The 20,454-nt window shown below is 46.8% G+C and overlaps 1 protein-coding gene across 7 annotated transcripts in view; it reads left to right on the forward strand.

The window, feature by feature from the left end:
- The window catches only part of RALGAPA2 (Ral GTPase activating protein catalytic subunit alpha 2), a 1,855,355-nt gene that overhangs the window by 1,805,963 nt on the left and 28,938 nt on the right, over positions 1-20,454 (forward strand). Inside the window, exon 42 of one of the 7 annotated variants that reach the window (XM_085612411.1) lies at positions 3,851-4,105. The exons of the other annotated variants lie outside the window; for them this stretch is intronic. The gene's annotated coding sequence lies outside the window, so the exon portion shown is untranslated. Of the gene's footprint in view, positions 1-3,850; positions 4,106-20,454 lie in introns of those variants that run through there. 7 annotated transcript variants of the gene reach the window in all.

Below are 20,454 nucleotides of genomic sequence, written 5' to 3' on the forward strand. Positions count from 1 at the left end.
ACAAACATCAACATAATACATACATATTCAATAACATGAGCGAACAACTCAAGACTAAAGATTCTGATAACATATATATTCAACACCATATAGAACATAAATATACAATTAAAAGGTCTAAGCACAAAGAGAACGAGGTATGAGGCAAAAATGACTGCACCTATCATTCCATGGGGTTGTGGTCGGTCCTACTCTTATGGGTGCCAAGGATCTGAGGTTCAATACCTCTAAACCCCCTAGGATCTAAGATCCTATAAACCATAAACAAAACACTGTGATCCAGCACTCCACACAATCCTTATCAGATACAATATTAAATGAAAGGAAGATTATCAATCCATTCAGCAGGTCTGGTTTTAGGTTTCTTTATTTAACTTCTTCTTTTAAAACTTTTACTATTAACAACGTTAAAGACATTTTTGGATACATTTGGAGAGAATTGACTCTACTTTGGTGCACCTTCCCCTTTTCTACAAATTTTAAGTATCTGGTTTCCAGTGGAGCTGAACTGCGGCGAGCTCTGGAAGTGGTTGCACAAGACTTTTAATACCCACAAACACTTGGGATTTGATGTGCTGAACCTTTGGTCAGCCGCCGTTTGCTTATGTGTTACATTCTTTTGATAGAGGCCTGCACCTTGTCAGAGGAAGTAAAGGTAGCCACACCACAAACATCCCAAGTTCCTTTATGAACAGGTCCCTGAACAGGCTCCCTTGAGCCACTGCGCCTGCTTCCGAAGCGGCCATATCCCTTACATTGAGATCTACTTTGATAAGAAGGGACCTGCAACATTGAGTGAACAACTCACGATTTGCGTAGGATGATGGCTCGTTGGGCCCAGCCTGATAGAACCTCAGGGGACACTAAGGATCTGGACTCATTTTCTTCCTCAGCCATAGCAAGGATTTTGGTCAGGGGTCCCATAACATCCAGGAACCTATCCTACTACGACTGCCAGGAGCGTTCAATACCCTTTTCTAGGTCGCAAATATATATAGCCAGGAATGTGGCCATTTTGGTTTCAATTTCGGCATGAGAGCCATTTTCCCTTCCAATGGGGGGGGAGGTGCATTCCGTTCAGAGGCCGTTGCAAACCTTCTTGTCCAGAGGCTCCCTTTGGCATCCGGCCACTTATGTGGCCACTTTTTCTGCAGGGAACCACTAAGCGCTGGTGGAGGATCCTCCGGATCCAGCATGTTTGCTGTCACGGAACCAGGGCTGATAGGGTAGGGGTGGAGGATTTGTCTTGTGGGGTGCGCCAGGGTCTGGTATGAACTGTGTCCCAATCGGAAAATCTCTCTGGGAATCGTCAGGATTGGTAGGGGCAGGCCTGGGGAAGCAAAACGGGACAGGGTCGCCTTTGCTTACTTTTTGGCCCTCAAGTGGAGTGGAGAAGGAGGATCTCCGGCTGGAGTGATTCTCCAGAAGAGGAGGGCCCCCTTCAATTTATCGAAAGCGTACAGGTCTACACCTTGATCGTGTTTCTGTTTTGCCTTCGTAGGCATTGCCCCCGAGTTTGAGGAAATAGAGGTTCAGCAAGGTCTTCCCTCAGCAGGAGTTCATGCCAGCTTTTCACCAGCTTCTTGTAGGGAAACAGGGTATAGGAGACACCCTTCTGGATGAATGCATCCACCCCGTCACAGATGGTGTAATCAAAGGGAAAATATTGCATTGCCTCCTCCTCGAGGAGTGAATTATCAGATTCCTGCATTTTGCTTCAAATGTGGCACTGAGGAGACCAGTTCGTTTTTTGAGGTTCCCGGGGCCGATTTTGTTTGGGACATGAGTGCTCTGGGACACAAATAACACCCTCAATACTGGCATATGTGTCTGTGTCCCTCAGCTGTTTGAGACGTTTTTATTCAGTTACCAGCAAGCATCTACATGGCATGTGTCAGGCCAATTCAGTCTCCACCAACCCCCCATTTTTCCTCCCGGGGCGTCTGACTGTAGGCGGTGCAGGGTTTATGCTCTGCGATTGGGATCTCAGCTCCGAATTTGGGAAATATGCAGTTCAGCGTGCCAATCGCTGAGGCAGAGTGGTGCAATGCTCGCCTGCAGCACCCTCCACTGTCTGGAAGACCAGCTCACATTGTGCGGCTCTGGGCGTAAGTGCGCCCTTGATGACCCAACTGTTTAGGGAATAAAATCAGTCAAACTACACCAAACTCAGAATACTATAACATCGCAACCCATACCCCAACAGGAGAGAGCCACAGTTTACTCATCTGAGGGCCTGTGGAGCAGTGAAGAAAGAGGGAGAAGGGATAGGAGAAAGTAACGCAGCCTACTATGTATTTGGATGGACTTGTTGGATACAAATGTTGCCTGCTGTTCATGGGAAAGATACTGCTTTTGTTTTTAAATGTTATGAAGGTATGGCTGCTGTATAGAAATAAGGCAAAGAAAGATTAATCCTCACTATCGGCCCTGACATAGAAATCATTACTATAGCACTGATTTCCGCCTATAATCTCGTAATTCCTGGCACTTTACCAGGGACAAAGTCATCCTGGATTGACCCGGAAAATGATGGTTACCTCCTGTCGTATCACGGTAGCTGTCATATCAGAAACTGGGTTTTCTGCATAAATCAGTATTATCAGTCCACTAGTCACAAGGACCTTAGTGGTGGTCGCCAGGAAAGAACACCCAAAAAAATAGTGGGAGTTCTTTCCCTTGCACTTCATACCCAACATTGTCATTCCTAGTAGATCAGCTTGCTCTCAGTGGGGGCAGGATAGTATATTTTATATACGGTACTAGTTATATTTATGTAGCTAGATAATTAGTTTATTACTTGCCTGTTAATATATTTCACCCTTAATATTTTTGAAACTTTTGTTATGAAAAGTTCACATGTCATATATGTGAAGGAGTTAAAGCTCCGGCAGTGCGCCCCCTACACGCTGCCGAGTTAATTATCTAATTGTTACTGTGCCCTCCTACCCTGTTTTCTTGATTAATTAAGGGCAGGGCTCTGTGCAGGAATAGAGTGCAAAGCCGGGCCTAGGCACTGGAGACTCCCCAGACAGCTCACAAGTAGAATTATATCTGTATGGGAGCCTTTGTTTTGAGCGGTTACTGCTTGCTCGGCGTGCAGCTGCTGCCTCTATCAATCAGAATAGTTCAGAGGGAGCTTCAAGGTTGATTGCATAGTTTGGGGCTTGCCAAAAAAAAAAGCTTTTGACTGATGGAATGTGCAAACTGTAAAGGCTAATGGAATGTTATGGGTGTCATAAAGTGCCGAGGAGTGGCTCGTCTTCCCTGTTTGTACTGCACCGCTTTTCATATGCACAGGCGCTTGATTGTTGGAAGCCTGCATGAATATTGCTTGAGCTTGCCCCATTGTCTGAATTTGTATTACTTTGACCATCTGCCGTTCTGTGTAACTGCTGGAACATATGATAGAAAGCCTCCCGCCCTCCCCTAGCCGCCATGCCCCCAAGGGAGAAAACCGACTCCTAATTTCTAATCCGAATCTAACGAACAGCCACGTCTTTTTAAGGAAGCATGCTCGGGAGCAATAGCCCTCCTAAGGTAGATTTTCGAAACTACCTCAAACGCGTTGTCCAGGTTGCGCAACGAGTTTTTGAAGTTTGTATAAGTCTGAAATGCATAGATGTATAACAGATGCATGCTTAATCATGTAATTTATCAAGAAAAAGGTGTATAAAAAAAAAATACCCCACAAGCAGTTTGAAAATCAATCTCGTACGTTGAGTTTTGGTTATCTGCATAGTTACATGTGTAGCCGTTTTATTTGCTCTAGCTGTTTTGTGCCTATACAGTGGTGACTTTTGTTGTTTATAACAAGGTTTCATACTCTTTTCTCCTCCGCGTCATCTAGCCGCACTGATGCCACTTGCTGTATTTTGGTGCTCGTGCCTCGGCTCTAGGATGAGCTTTTGCTACTGTTTCACCTCCCGACCAATCACCGAAAGATCTGAAGAAGTTCCTGTTCTGTTGTATCTTCGTTCTCGAGTCTGGGTCAACTGCGTTTTTGTTTTTTAGTTGCTGCAACCATCTTTGTGGTGGTTTGTAGTGCGTGTTGGTGATTGTGAGCTCAATACAAATAAATAAAATGAATACACACAAGAACATTGATCACGTTGGGAATGACCTCTGTTTTCATTTCGAAACAAGGACTTCATGAGCCAACACTTTTAAAATGTGGGTATATTATGGCCATATTACAAATTGTATCATTTGACAGTGGAATCACTCATAACCTTGTCTCCACCCTTTGCTTTCCAGTCTTTGCTTCTTTGCAAAAGGGTGCCAAGAGGACAACAGGCATATGCCACAAATGCTGCCAATTCAAGTGGACTGGAAAATATTCACAGGAACAGCAAGCTTTAGCCCTCGTTAAAAAAATGAGAATCACTAGTCATGCCACATGTTGAAAACGTGACCCAGTATGGCAAGCAAATGCTCCACTGATCAGGTGTATAGTAGCATGGCTTTCGTACAGACACACGTTGACCTTGCCATCCTTCTCTGATGTTGCAAAACCCCATTACTTCTAAGGATAAGACCTGCTTGCCATTAACCATAAGAAGCAGTGCTTGCAGTGCCCACCCTCAATCTGGAATGATGTTGATAGAGACTGTTCCATTTACCTAAGAGGTACCCAGGTGGCACCATATCCATAACTTTAAGAATGTTTTCATATCTCCAGCCGAGGTTGAGGCACAAATAAATGGACTTTTATTTGAACTGCACATAAGAAACGTCACCCGTGGAGATTCTTTGATAAGTTTGCACATGGGTAGGATTTGTTTGATGATTCATCGGGCTGCAGGAAACAATTTGCCTCAAGAGTTGAGCTAACCTGCTCCATTAAGTAGCCTTCATAACAAAACGTTCTTTAAAGTGACATGGATTTGGAGGCACTTTTTACTTTAAAGAATTACCTCTGCACTGACTATATGTGCCCAGCAACTGCTTTAAAGGTATAACTCATGAGGCATTTCTTTGTTTCACAGTGATTCAGAGATTGGAAAAAGGTAAAGTTGTCGGAAGATTGCAATTCTGCTCAGTGGAAAGTACCTTCATGCGAGTGCCATTCAGGTGCAGGAAGAACTAAATTACAAACCTTTTAAGATGGGCAGCTGATAATGTCAGATGCTTTGTTGACGGTGTTGGTGCCGCACCTTTTACTAGCAGTCGTAGTTGTTGAGCATGAATCTGCAATGTTTTTCGGTTATTGGTGACAACAACACAACCAGACTGAGTAGGGAGCATTTAGCCCAAAGTGAGCACTTAATTCGTCATTCTTTGTAGACCTCTTCAGTTTGCTCAGGCACTGAACAGTCCGGTTTCTAATTCTTATTTTTAGTCTATAAGTAATAAGGTTACAACAACTCCACCAATCCTTCCTCCTGTGGCGAAACCTTTCTTGTAACAGTGGCCGAGTTAAAGTAAAAGCTCTTGATCAAATAGGCCTCCATTGCTGATTGATAGAGATCAAGGATAACCGTGCAGAGCAAGAGAAGAGCTCCACTGTCTTTATTGATGCCAGAATCCTCAGATCTAGAAAAACGTGAGTCCTTTTTTGCTAAAGGAAGTAATGTAATTCGAGAATCTTAACTTGTGGACCCTATGGATTGTCTCATTGCTGCTCGTCAGGAAATTTAAAAGTGGAGGATAACATGATTCCCTAGATAGTCCTCCTGTTTGCTGTGGCTAGCTTTGTGGGAGATACTAGATCCCACAGAAAGCATTCTTACTTAAAGGATTTTGGAAAGCCTTCTGAGGATGTGCTAGTGGGGCCTCTTGAAAAAAGATAGTGTAAGACTGGTAAAAGGGTAATTTAGTAAATTTTAATCAGTAATTTCTTTTAAATTCGAGGCATAGCAACAGAAGTTCTGAGCAACAGGTATATTTACAGTTTGAGTTACTATCAGTTGTGGCATAACTCTTGCAAGTACTGTCTACATAGTAAACCCCTTGATCATTTGTTATTCTGACAGTTGTATTCGTTCTTTGAAAAATGTCTACTCTTCCTTGAACTGAAACAAAATTCTGCTAACCTCTGTTTAGCAAGGGGACTGCTTCACAAATGCAAATATTTGTTCTGAGTACCGTGAAAAGCTCATTACACCAGCATAGCATCTCATTTAAAATAAATCAAATGGTATTTAGAATATTTCCTGATGACATGTTGAAGTTCCAAAACATTGTTGAGGTAGTGAACAGTTTTGTTGCCTCTCAGCATAAATATGAACATTCAGTCTTAGGGCCATATGTATCAACGCATTTTGCGATCGCAAACGGGCCGATTCACAGAATCGTCCCGTTTGTGAATGCAAAAATGCGTTTTCAAATGTATCAGGCGTCAAGAAATTGCAATATGGGTAATCGCAATTATTTGCGATTACCTAAATTGCGAATGCACTCAGGGAATCGCAAATTGCGATTCCCCAAATCCTATTCCTGTAGCCTTCGCTATTTGCGATATTCCCTACAAGTTGGTGGTAATTTGCGATGTACTTGAAAAATTCACTTTTTGGCATTTTTCAAAGTGCCATGTGGCACACATACATGCTCTTAGGGCATGTATGTGCGCCACATGTGCACACATGCACATTTGAGGGGTGCAACAGGGTGTCCTTTGGGAACCCTTGCACCCTTGAAATTGCGTGCGCAATTTGCGAGAACCTATTGGGTACTTGCAAATTGCGCACGCACTTCCCATTCGTTCCTATGGGCCTCTTGGCCCATAGGAATGAATGGGAAGCCATTCCTTATTTGCGACTCGCAATTTGCGAGTCACAAACAAGGAATGTGTAGGAATCGCAAAAATTATTGTGATTCTTACCTACATCGCATATTGCGAGTCCTTAATAGCCATTCTCTAAAAATCGCTATTAAGGACTCGCAATCTGCTACAATGATACATCTGCCCCAAAGTGTCTAATAATATTAATAAATGCTGAACATTCCCTATAGTTTCTAATAATAATGAGAATTTCTCACAATCTCTCTTTTTAGAATGCTTTTTCTTGCCGTCCCAGTAGTTTCTCTGAGTATTGCTGGCTTCATTTTTAGATCTTTTGAGTTTGTGAGTTACAATGTTTTCATGTTTTGAAGGCATTTTATATCTCACAGCCTACTCATAATCTTGATTGGGTTTTTGACAGTCACATTGACATATACTTCTCCATCCGTCCCCCTTACTTGATTTTCTCGGGCCATCATTCCTGGCATCATGGAGGATCTCCAGGAAACTCCTTAGCCTTCAAAGCAGATGGAAATTAGCTGCGTGGCAGGGAGGCGAAGGTTAAGGCTTTAGTCATAAATCTTTATAAAAATAACATTCTATGGCTCAGAAATTCACCCTTATCGAAGAGTTGTTTGGCTCTGACTCAGATGCAGTCGCTATGCCTGATGAGGATTATGGACACACATATGATGTTTGAGAGACTGCTAACCTCAATTCCTATTATAGCAGTGATACTAGCTTATACCAGGGTTTACAAAATACGAGTGGCCTGTAGGCTCTACCAGGCAGGGTAATCCTTTACCTCACTGGGCCACTTTCAGAGGAAGTGTATTTATTCACCTTGGAAGCACGAGAACAAGCCAAAGCCCTGACACTGACCTTGCCCTATGTGCAGATGTGTCTAACGTTTTATTAGAGATTTTACAGTACTCAAACTCAGTACTGTTCTGTAGCACTTGTACTACCCCTATATGGGGCACTGATGCGCTTCCCTACATAAATGGCAAGCTACACTGAGTAGGGGGTGTGGTTGGAAGGGTGTTTTTGTTTTGAGCCTTTGTGGAAAATACTGGAGCCTTTGTTTCCATTTAATGATGCACTTGTGTGCCAAGCACTCGACAGACAAATATCCAGGCATCATAGGCCTGCCATTATTGTCCCACACTTTGGCCTTTCACCTTTTTCTGGAAAGTCTAGTAGTCCAAGTGTTTTCCTTGAAGCTATACCCGAACACCTTTCCCATAGCTCCTCCCAAAAGGGAGACAAAATAAATTGACTCTGTGCACTGAAAAGTCTTCGGCTCTGCTAGATATGCTCTTGACATAGTGAAGTGCACCCGCCTCCTGGGCCGCTATGTCCACATCCTGTGAGAGGGGCAAAACTCACAGTAATCAGCCTACTGCACTACATGAAGGAAAAAAACAATTTGGTTAACCATCTGAATGCCTCCAAATAGATCCTCAAATCTGCCCTGGACTCAGCGGAGACCCTGGCTCGATCCAAGAACATGGCAGTCAGACTGTGGTGTCTTGCTTGGATACGTTCCATTGGCCTCTCTGGAGATGTCTAGGCAACTCTCATAGACATGCTTTTCAATGGGAAGCAGCTGTTTGGAGAGAAGGCCATTTCCTTCCTGGAATGCTTCAAGAACAGTAAAGCTATGACTTTCTCACTGGGCCTAGCCCCCCAATGAGATGGTATCATCAACAAAACAGAAAGTTGCAGTTTTAGGGCAGGGGTGGTTCTATGGGAAGTCAACACCAGCAACAGAGCCAGTCTCTGCCACCCTTTGCCAGTTCCACTATCTCAAAAGCTCTCTAACTCACCCTCCTTCATACTAAAATCTACTGGTGGGCATAATGTCTCCAACTTTACCAGCAGTTGAGAGACAATCGTGACAGACTGATAGGTAATATGCATGGACTATGCCGTACTCTTTCAGTCCTTCCCTCTTGACCGTCCTCTCTCGACCAGAATGCGCTCTCTGGCACATGCCTCAATTTTAGAAGCAGTAGTCCTTGCTGAACAAATAGGTCGTAGAGGTAGTGCCCCTGATAAAAGGAGGCATATGATTTTTATCCTTATACTTTTGTTTCCCAAGAAGGATAGAGGTCTGAGACCCATGCTGGATCACCACCAAGTTCAAGATGCTGCCTATGAACTAATTCTTGTTGACCTTGAATGTAGGGAGGGGGGGGTTTGGTTGGCGTTTCTTAATCCTCAGGTTGCCTGGTTTAATCTTTCAGTACTACATGCCCACAGATGTTATCTGAGGTTTACTGTGAGAGATGCGCACTATCAGTTTGCAGTCTTGCAATGTGGCCTGGTGACTCACCCATGCGTCTTTACAAAAATGGCAGTGATTCTGGGAGCTTTCCTGAGATACACAAGAGTCTGTGAATATTCATACTTGGTACTGGCTAGTGAAAATTACTGGCTCTTAAAAACAGAAATGCTAGTACAGGTCAAAGAACCCTTCAGCGGATAGTGACTATCCTCTGCCACTTTCAACACTATAAATCTCATTGCACTCCAGCACGGAGATGCCTTCATAGGTGCAGTGTTGGATCAGACCAGCATGAAAGCTTTTCCCTCTGCAGAAGATAGCAGATGTTTGGGATATGATTCTGAGGATTCTGACTCAGGTACAACTTCCAGTTGTGCAGGCCTTGTGTCTGCTGAACCTTATGCAGTCATTTGGTGCAAAATGGCAGATGAGGACCCTCCACGGGTGCCTGCAGTGGCTCCAGTATCAAGGAAGCTTCTCAGCTCAGGTGCAGATCCTTTGTTTGGGAAACACAGATCTGCACTGGTAGATGGACCCTACCAACCAGTCTTACTTTTAGCCCCCAGTTGAAGCTGGCTTGCACATGATCGTGGATGCCTCCTGGCTCAGCTGGGTTCTCCGTCTGGGCGGCAAGATGACATAAGGCCTTTGGTCCATGTTAGAGCGAGGTCTGCATATCAACGTTCAGGAGCTGCATTAATTTCAACTTGCCATATGAAAGAAACAGTTAGTTATAGATCCCTTACCATAGAATTACCCCCAGGCGTCAGACTGGATCCAGAAAGTTTTTGTCAGCAGTACCACTGCGTGACGGAAGGTGGCATTGGTCGACTCCGTGTTTGTCGTCGACATCATGGTTGCCGAGATGACGTTGCAGTAGCTACATAGACGCCGCCCTCGCGCACTGACGTCAGTTCTTTCTTTTTCCACACCAGCAAGCGCAGAGCTGGAGAGAGCGGTACCCGCAGTCATTTTTTGACTGAGCATTTTTCTCGACTTTTGTCGACTTCATTGTTTTTTGAGTCCATACGACTCCTGGTGCACAAGGGATGCCCGGCTTAAAGGCTTGCAGTTCCTGTAACCGACTGATGTCGGTGACGGATCCGCACCGCATGTGCCTCTACTGCCTGGAGCGCGACCACGAGTCGTGCTCTGACTGCCGGACCATGGCCCCAAAGTCTTTGCGGGAGCGGTCCCGAAAGTTACTAGAGGCCCGGCAGTGGGCTCCACTTCGTTCGAGGTCCCGGTCGCGGAGGAGGTCAAGGGACCGGTAGTGGAGCCAACACCATTCTTCCTCTAAGTCTTCGCACTCTGGGTCAAGTAAGTCGAAGAAGCATCGTCGCTCTTCAACTTCTCTCTGTCGGCTGACGCTACGAGAGATGCGGGAGGTGCCCCTCCTCCGGCTCCGTGTGCGGAGCCTTAGGGTCGGCTCCGGGCTTTCACCTTTTCCCGGGAGCGACCCCTGCCCAGCTCCGTCAGTTGTACAAAGCGAAGCACCCCATCTTTGGGCAGCCCGACTCTGCCGGCATGCCTTTGGGCACCACGGACTTGGCAGGGGCCCCTGGACCTTCTGCGGCTTCGGCGCCACAGGGTCCCCTTGGATCCAGGCATGGATCTGGATCGGCGCCGGACGACTTCGTTACGCCTCCCCCATCGACAATTCGACCGGCACCACGTCCGCCACCAGCGTCGGTTGTGTCCCCCAGCCGACGTCGACCTTGGCCTCCACCTCAAGGTAGACACGGAGCCAGACTGGCGGTGACCGACGCCGGATCGGATGCCGGCGGGTACTTTTGTGCCCCAGTTCTACCCTGGCTCTTTGAGACCAGATTGGCAGCCAGAGGAGGGTCACGAGGACTAGGAGGGGTCTGGGACCCATTAACCGACCAGTTGGTGAATGAACAGGACTGGCGAGAGGAACTGGGGGAAGCCAGTGGTCTGGATACTTCACCAGACTTAGGCATGTTGTCTTCTCCTACCGTGGCTACGGAGGAGAGAGCGTCATATGCAGGGGTGTTGCCTAGGGCGGCCAAGGCTCTCCACCTCGAGCTACCTACGGTGGCAGTCAGGACTAACCTCTTGAAATAGGTCCTTCAACCGGCAGCGACCTCTTCAGAGCCCCCGCTGCCATTTAATGAAGCCCTCACGGACATCCTTTTGGGCACGTGGTCCAGGCCCAACACGGGCTCCTGTGGACACCGCCTGGCCCCAGGTGACCCAACTTTCCTCTCCCAACACTCCACCCCTGAGAGCTTGGTGGTTCAAGCCTCTACTTCTATAGGCACCTTCCCTACCGCACCACTGGATAGGGAATCCAAAAAGCTGGACCACCTTGGGAAGAAAATGTTTTCTTCCACCAGCTTGGGACTGCGGTCGGTAAACACTGCATGTCTGTTGGGCCGTTACACCCACTCTGTGTGGGATACGGTGGCACAGGTGCTGCCTCAGTGCCCGGAGGAGGCCTGGGCTGTACTCTCCCGTGCAGTTGCCGAGGGGAGAGACGCAGCGAACTTTACCATCCGCTGTGGGCTGGATACCGCCGACGCACTGGGCAGGACGATTTCCACGTCAGTAGCTCTTCTACACTACACCTGGTTGCGTTTGACTGGTTTTTCCAGGGATGTCCAATCCACCCTTATGGACATGCCCTTTGATGGCCGTCGCCTTTTCGGCAACAAGGCAGACAACGCGCTAGAGTGATTTAAGGACTCTCGGGCTATGGCCAGGTCCTTGGGCCTCTCCACCACCCGCCCTGTGCAGTCTGCCTTTCGCCCCTTTCGCGTCTACGGAAGGGGTGCCCCGCTACGTCCTGCCGGCCCACCGGCGTTACCTGCGGTTCACGGTAGTAGGCCACAAGCACTTTCAATCTACCTCTCGGCCATTTCAACCTTCCTCAGGCTCCCTGATCAGCCTTCTCTTTTAAAGTCCCATGTTGTAAATAGATTTCTTAAGGGCATTACTCATCTTTTTCCTCCTGTTCATTTGCAATGCCCCAGTGGGACTTGAACTTGGTTCTGACATATCTTATGTTCGCTCCCTTTGAGCCACTGCATAACTGTCCTCTCAGACTTCTCACTTTGAAAACTGCATTTCTGGTGGCCATCACCTCTGCACGTAGGATGAGTGAGCTGCAAGCTCTGTCTTCCAAGCCTCCCTTTCTGGCTGTCCATCTGGACAAGGTCGTTCTTAGAACTAGACCTTCTTTTCTTCCCAAGGTAGTTACTTCTTTCCACATTGGTCAAACCTACCTTCTTGCCTACCTTCTTTCCGCCTCCGAATCCTTCGAAAGAAGATGAGAGGCTCCACCTTCTGGATCCAAACCGTGCGCTTTCTTTCTAATTGGATTGCACCAAACAATTCCGGGTGGATGACCAGCTCTTTGTTGGTTACGTAGGCGCTAAGAAAGGTCGGGCCATGCACAAACGGACCATCTCCAGGGGGTCGTTTTCTGCATCAAAGCCTGCTATTCTCTGCCTAAGAAGGAGCCTCCAGTGGGGCTGCGCACTGATTCCCCCAGTGCGACGGCAGCTACTACTGTTTTGGGATGAGGAGTCCCCCTAAATGACATCTGTCAGGTAGCTACGTGGGCATCGCTGCACACGTTTACGAAAAACTACTGCCTGGACAGCCAAGTCTGAAGAGACAGTTTCTTTGGCCATTCTGTTCTCCAGGACTTTCTGGTGTGAACTTGGTTCGCAGACCCACCTCCGGGGTTGGTATTGCTGGGGTATCTATTCTAAGGTAAGAAATCTATAACTAACTGTTTCTTTCAGATGAACAAGTTACTTACCTTCGGTAACGATATATCTGTAAGAAACATAGGTTGGTTATAGATTCCTTACCGCCCCACCCATCCTCCCCGTTCTGCGAAATGACTTCTAGGGTTAAGGACATCCTTTCAGGCCTCTAGTTTTGTGCACCAGTGGTCAGTGTCTTGCATGGCTCTGCGTTTCTGGCGTGGAAAGTCGTGTACAGAACTGACGTCAATGCGCGAGGACGGCGTCTATGTAGCTACCGCGACATCATCCCGGCACTGACGACAAACGCGTTGTCGATCAACGCCACCTTCCGACATGCAGTGGTACTACTGACGAAAAACTTTCCGGATCCAGTCTGACGCCTTGGGGTAATTCTAAGGTAAGGAATCTATAACTAACCTATGTGTCTTACAGATATATTGTTACCGACGGTAAGTAACTTGTTCATTTAGGCATGTCTCTCTTCTATCTCAGTATGCTTCATTCAGATTCTGTCAGGCAACACCACTGCCATGCATTCTATCAACAGGCATGTCTGTAAGGTTGTGAATGTTTTGTGGAGAGGCTTTAGGTTCAACAATGTGGGATCTCCCTAACAGCTTATCTTGCATGTTCCCTTTTAGTAAGAGCAGGTGCTCTCATCTATCTCTTGTTCGAGGTTCAAGATTGGGAGTGACACACTAAGGTGACAAATATGATCTTCTTTAGATTGGGGTGACCATACTTGGCTCTAACTGCCACAGCCCAGAACAGGAAGTGTCTGTGATTTTGTGCCATTCAAACTGGTTGGTTTGTGCTTCGGCACTCTCAAAGCCCTGAGAAGGTTTTTCCCGTTGCTGCCTCAGTCAGCTAAGGAAACTGTGATTCGTGCCCTTGTCCTTTCTCGGCTTGATTATGCAAATGCTTTGTATCTTGGGATACCAAAATACCTACTTAACAAATTGCAGACTATTCAGAATGCTGCTGCCAGACTCCTGTTTAACATCTCAGGTAGACTAAAAAACAACTTCGTGATTTGCACTGGTTGCCAGTTCTCCAAAGAGTGCAATTTAAAGCTCTGATTTTGGCACACCGAGCGCTGCATAACATTGGCCCTCTCTACATCCAAAAGCGGTTTGCCTTCTATATTCCTAACAGAGTGTTGCGATCCGCCACCTTGCGTCAGGTGGCGGTTTCTCGCTTCCGTAGGGCTCGTCTGGGTGGCCAATCTCTCTGTCAAAACAGCTATCGCCTGGAATGCATTGCCTTTGAAGCTTCGAGTCATTCAAGATCTTAGGCTTTTCAAAAAACAATTGAAAACGTTACTATTTTTAGGTGCGCTCTAAAGGCCTCCCTACAAGGTTTTGTTCGCAGCTTCCACGCCAGGACACTCTTGAGTATTAGTGCGCGCTATATGTATTATATAACATAACATTTCCCTCTTAACGGTTTCCTGGGGATGCCTCCAGGTTCAGCTGATCTCTAGGACTGCTGTGTGCCTTTCCATTGATTCTACTCATGTCAAAGGTTTTGTGAAGGTGTTGGAAGATCAGGTACAACTGATTCTGATTGCCGCTGATTGACCACCAAGGGCACCAAGGACCTGGTATGCTGGTCTGTTTGCCCTCGGCATTCTGCCACCTCTTCCTCTCTGGCACAGGGTAGACTTGCTGTCTCAGCAGGATGGTCAAATCCTCCACCTAAATCCCCAAATGCTGCAGCTTTCTCCATGGAGATTGAGCAGTGCCAGCTGGAATCCTTTTTGCTCTCCTGAGACAGTAACAGATTTCATCCAGGCAGCCAGGAGACCATCTAAAAAATCCATGTATGCTAGTTGCTGGCACAAATTAGTTCAATGGTGCTAGTTGGAAAGCTCAAATAATTTTAAATCTTGCCTTTAAGAAATTTCTGAGATTGTTGTTCTTTATTGGGCAGCGGGGTTTGACGTGGCTGCAGTTAAAGGCTGCCTGACTGTCTTCATGGCCAGGTATCCTGGTTTAGATCACCTCTAGTGTCATGTTCTTCTTTTTCCTTTTCAACATAGCAAGTAGGAGAAGCAGCTGGATCCCAGATGCTTCTATTAAATTGATCGCCCTCTAAGGGACAGAATGGATGATCAGCTCAATGTAGGTTTCACAAGAGCTAAAAAGGGGCAAGGCACCATTTTTCTTCAACTCATCATATGCACCAAGATTGGCCACACCTTTTCCTAGAAAGATCTCCTGTAGGGCCTTCATACCCATTCCACAATGGTCGTGACTACTACCACAGCTCTCTCTTGAAGAGTTCTGGTGACCGACATCTGCTGGGTGGTTACCTGGTCATCCCTGCATACCTATGCAAAACATTACTACCTTACAGCTCAAGCACACAGTGAGAGGTACTTTAACTGGATTGTGTCGCATGAATTTCTTTGGTTAATCCGCACTACTAAATCTCACTCCATAGTGTGAGCTGTTTCTTCTGGACTCATAAGGTGAGCCATCTGTTGTCATTGACAACAGGTAGGTTGATGCAGCAAGTGTGACTTTACTAGGACCATATAATGCCACCCGGCACCCTGACATCAGTTCCCTATTTTCCACAGCCTTCAACGCAGGTCCAGTGCTTCTGTCTGTGATTTTTCATATTTTTCTTTTTAATTCTTCAATTGTGCAGTGCCAATGAGATGTTTCCCTTGCTGCTCCTGCCATCAACAGATATTCATATCAAACCCACATGAAGACTGTCTATGGTGTTTGAGGCTGAAGTGCAACTAGAAATTGTGTTAAAAATGAGCTTCAAGTAATGCTAGGGACACTTTCAATTTATTGTACTCCTCTTTGACTCATAAAGGCAGGCTCATTGCAGTTTGTCATAGACTACCTTTGGACAACACTGAACTCCTGACATTTTTGGGTTTCACCATCAAGGAGCTGAAGTCTCACCTGAGCCTCATTCTAAAACTTTCATTCATTGTGGTTGTTCTAGACATATGGCTTGTAAGGCTTTTCCACCCCTTGAGAGATTTTTGGACCTTCGGGATATAACCAGTCCTGTGTTTTGGTGAGGATGGCTCTTTGGCTTCTTGTTCTCTTGGCCTTGTGCATTCTTCTCATCCCATATAACATGTGGCACATGCAGGCGCTACTGTGAATCCTTAGATTTCAGTGGGCTCAGCATCAGGGATCCCTCTCTGACTCCATTCAGATCTTGAGGGACACTGTGCAGAACTTGCTGTGGATGCTGACCAGCGTGAACCTGACGCATAGCATTCTTCCTCCCTCACCCAGAGTTCAAGGTCGTGACTGACATGCACTTCTGGGTTTCGGGCCAGTTGGTAGAAATGGATATCAGAGGTGTCTAGTCTTTGGTGGAAAGCTAGCTCTGTTTCAGTCTTCTGGAGCTTTGGGTGATCCTTCTGGTCCTGAAAGTCTTCCTGCTATCGATCAGCTGGAGGCTGGTATAGGTTGTCATGGACAACACAATTGCCATGTGGTATTGCAGCAAGCAGGGCAAACAAGTGGGGTCCTGCATCCTTTGTTAGGAGGTGCTACTCTTCTGGAAGTAGCTGAACCAGCAGAACACCTTCTTAGTCATCAATCATGTGGTGATGTTCCTAAATGTGAGAACAGACAAGCTAAGCAGGCATCATCTTGTGGACCACTAGTGGTGTCTTAATCCTGAGGTGATACTGGGTGTTGTTTGAGCAGAGGATAGTCCCTGGCTAGATGTATTGGCCACCGTCGAGGACGCACAGTGTCAACAATTCTACACATTGGATTCTGATGGATACTTCTAACCACAGATTCTTCACCATGTGAATACCCTAGGCACCAGAGTGGATCCGGCCTTCTTTTCCCCAACCATTCCCACTTGCACTGGTAGGTGGCATCATACAGCCCCCCATCAACTTCGCCCTGTCCTAGAAGTTACGGCAGAGCCACATATCACCACCATCCTTGCACGCTGAAATCAGTTCATTTATTTCCACTCCTTCGGACGTGAATCCGGAGCACTCTCCCTCAACATTTCTGGTCATTTGAGAAGATTTTTTGTCCAAATGTTTTCACAGTGTGCACAGGAAATGTCCCAGCCAAAGACTTCAGGATTTAAACCCTGCAGTCACAAACAGATGTCTGTGACAGACCCACACCAGGTTTGTTTCAGGGGCATGGGTTTGTCGCACCACATTAAGTCTTGTAGTGACTGCACTAAGATGAATCCACACGCAATCCGAGAACACAAAGCCAAGCTCTACGTCGTCGAACAGTATTGAAAGGTACGTAAGGACTGGCCTCCTTAGAATGTGGACCAGTTCTCGCAGTTGAGGCCATTCTCGGGTAAGGTCCTCTTCACATTCGAAGTCATCAGGTAAATCAAAATCAAAGGAAAGAACACGAGAAGACGAAGCATGACTCTCCGTCTTCCTGATACTCTCATCCGGAGAAGTCATATGGACGCAAGTATGCCTTTTGATGTCTGTCCCAGTCTTCTACCGCAGACCTGATTCCACAACTTATCATGACCCAACCCAAATTCAAAGGCCCATCGTTGACTCCTCAACAAGTCAAGTTCTTCTAGGAAACCATGTTGTGCATCTTTGACCCTGTGGTGCGTCTCCAGTCCCCGACAGTCTGAGGAGTCCTCCAGTTGGATTACTGTTGGTGGCTCTGTCCTTGATGCCATCTGTGAGGTCCACTCTAACTCCTGGAGCCAATGCCTAGCCTGACTTCACACTGACCCGGGTGCTTACACCAATGATGTCAGAGAAAGAGCCAATTGTTCTTTCAGACTCTGAAGCAAATCCAGCACCACCGTTACCAGTCATGCCCCCCTCAGCCAATTTAAACCCATTCTGACTCAGATGGGACCCTGCCTTTATCCAGGCCATTACATATTCCTTGGCTTCTGATTCCTACCAACACATGGGATGACTGGGATAATGCACTCCACTTCAGTGATTAGGAAAATAATTTTATGGACCTTTAGTATGCCAGTGGGTTGGACACCTCCCTAGACACTGGGTTGAAACACCCCACCCCCCCCCAAGTGGTCCCTCTACCGAGTAATCTGCTTACTTTGCCAAGGTGATACAGAGAGCTGCAGAATAAAACGCCACTCATCGGTTGAAATCAGGACCAGCGTCTTGACAGAAGTCCAACAACGTTGACAGACTTCCACAGAACCGCTCCTCCTCTTTAATGGGACTCGTAACTGACACACTAATTGGCACTTGTTCCAAGCCAGACTTTTGCCCACCAGTGAACAGACAGCTTGCCAAACACAAACCTAATCCTAGAGGCCTGCATTTCCTCCTCCAACATCCTACGCCTGAAAGCCTAGTGGTTGAGGCTTTGAGAAGAAGGCTTGACCCAAACTAATTCCCTATTATTCCTCCTGACGAATGAAGGCATCCAGAAAGCATATGTTTTCTTCGTCCAGTCTTGCTCTCCCTTTAGTAAATGCTAATTGCCTCCTGCCATGCTATTTGCTTGTGCTATGGGACATGGTCAGCAAGATCTTGTCTACAGTTCCTAAGGAATTCCACGACAATCTAGCACAGTGTATACAGGATGGGCAAGACGCAGCAAGATACATCATCAGCTGTAGGCTGAACACCAACACCTGATTGAGCAGGGCAGTTGGTATCAGCATGGTGCTTTGGCATCATTTGTAGAGGAAATCCACAGGCTTCCCTAGTGATGTGCAGGTGTCACTGATGGACATGCTATTTGATTGCACTCGTCTCTTCGGAGACAAGACAAACTTGGGCCTGGGGCACTTCAAAGAGAGCAGGGTCACAGTGTTGTTTTTTGGCCTCGCTGTGCCTGTATGTCAGGATCCCCAGCAGTTTTGTCCTTTTTGGGGCCTCAGAAAAGGCTTGGTGCAATGGTCCACCTATTCAACAAAAGACCCCCCCCAGACCTTATGTCCAGGCCATGAGGGGCAACCTACTGCTAAGTCCCTACCCCTCCTGTCACCACCACCAAACCACTTTAGCTTTCCCTCGGTGGCACATGGCAGTAGGATAAGTTATTACCTCTACAATTGGCAGAGCATCACATCTGACAGATGGGTGCTTCAAATCGTTCCTCAAGGATATGCACTACAATTCTTTTCACCTCTTCCACATATATAATCTACACCAGAGCAGCTATCGGAGAGCCACTTGTCCATCTTATAAAAGGATGTTCAGGTTTGTTTGGACAAAGGAGTCATGAGAGGGTCGGTTTTATCAAAAATAGGAAATTTATGTTACTCCCATTATTTCCTGGTGCCAAAGGACAGAGGCCTTTGTCCTATTTTAGACCATTGACCTCTCAATTTCTTTCTCAAGAACAACAAATTCAAGATGCTCAGATGTCCAGATTTCCATATGCCATAAATCCAGCAGACTGCTTAGTGGAGCTAGATTTGCAGGATGCCTATTTCCACATCCCCGTCCTGCAGTCCCACAGGTGTTACCTATGGGACAAGGTGGATCACAAACATTGGCTGTTTTCTGGGCTTCCCTTTTGCCTCAACCAGTGCCCCTCTGGTGTTCACAAAATTGATTGCGGTGGCCACTACACATCCACGGAGGTTGAGAATACCAGTGTTCATATACTTCAACGTCTGGCTGATGAAGGCGGGCTCCCCACAGTCAGTCATGGACCCCTCCAGATGACGGCAAAACTGCTCACATCTTTGGGGTTCCCAATCAACATGCTGAAGTCATACCTGACTGTTTCCCTGCGGCTCCCGTTAATTGTAGCAGTCCTGGATACAGCGCTCTTTTGAGGCTTTCCACTGGCTCAGTGTCCAGGACATTCACGCCATGATCTGGGGTATTAAACCACTATCCTGGGTCTCTTTGAGAGCGGATTTGAGGCTTATTGGCCTTCGCACCTCCAAATTATGGAACACTCCTTATGGAATATCTGGGTTCTGCAGTGGTATATAATGTCCCAGCGAGTTCAGCACCTAAGAAACATGCCTGATTCCATCATGGTTTTGGAGGAGACTGCAAAATGCCTGCAGTTGTGGCTGCTCCACTGAAATTGGACTTGCCGTAGACCTCTGTCTTTACCCTACTCGGAGTTGAGAGTTGTGGTAGATGCATTGTTGCTTGGGTGGGTGGGGGGATGGGTGAGGGCATCTATGAGAGGTGAAGATCAGAGGACTTTGGTCTCCAGTGGGGATCACCCTGGTATTCAGCCATCTTTCAGGTTCTTGGAACGGCAGGATGGAAAAAATCATCCAGTGTTTCCTAGCGTATCATGAATGGCAATTACACTCAAAGGTAGCGCAGGGCATCTTTTAGCAGTCGGGAGAACCTACGCTCGATGTTTTTGCCACTGTCGGGAACACCCACTGTTCAAGCTCTTGCATGTTGGAGTTCCCAAGGTGACTCTCATTTGGAAATGCTTTCCACCTACATTGGTGCTCAGTACTCTTCTATGTCTTCTTGCCTCAACCTCTCCTGCCGAATGTTCTGAAGAAGATCAGAAACAACCTGGCCCAAGTCATCTTTGTGGCTCTGTATTGGACCAGGAGAGTGTGATACCCTGAACTTCTGGCCATGAGCAACTGTGCCCCTATCAGGCTACTGCTTCTGGAGGATCTTCTGTCGCACCAGTACAGCAGAATAGAACACCCAGGTCTGCACAACCTACACTTCCCTGCATAGAGATTGAACAACGACAACTGATTGTTTTTGCCCTCCCTCCTGAGGTAGTGGA

Source organism: Triturus cristatus, chromosome 6, assembly GCF_964204655.1.
Source record: "Triturus cristatus chromosome 6, aTriCri1.1, whole genome shotgun sequence".
Taxonomy (NCBI): domain Eukaryota; kingdom Metazoa; phylum Chordata; class Amphibia; order Caudata; family Salamandridae; genus Triturus; species Triturus cristatus.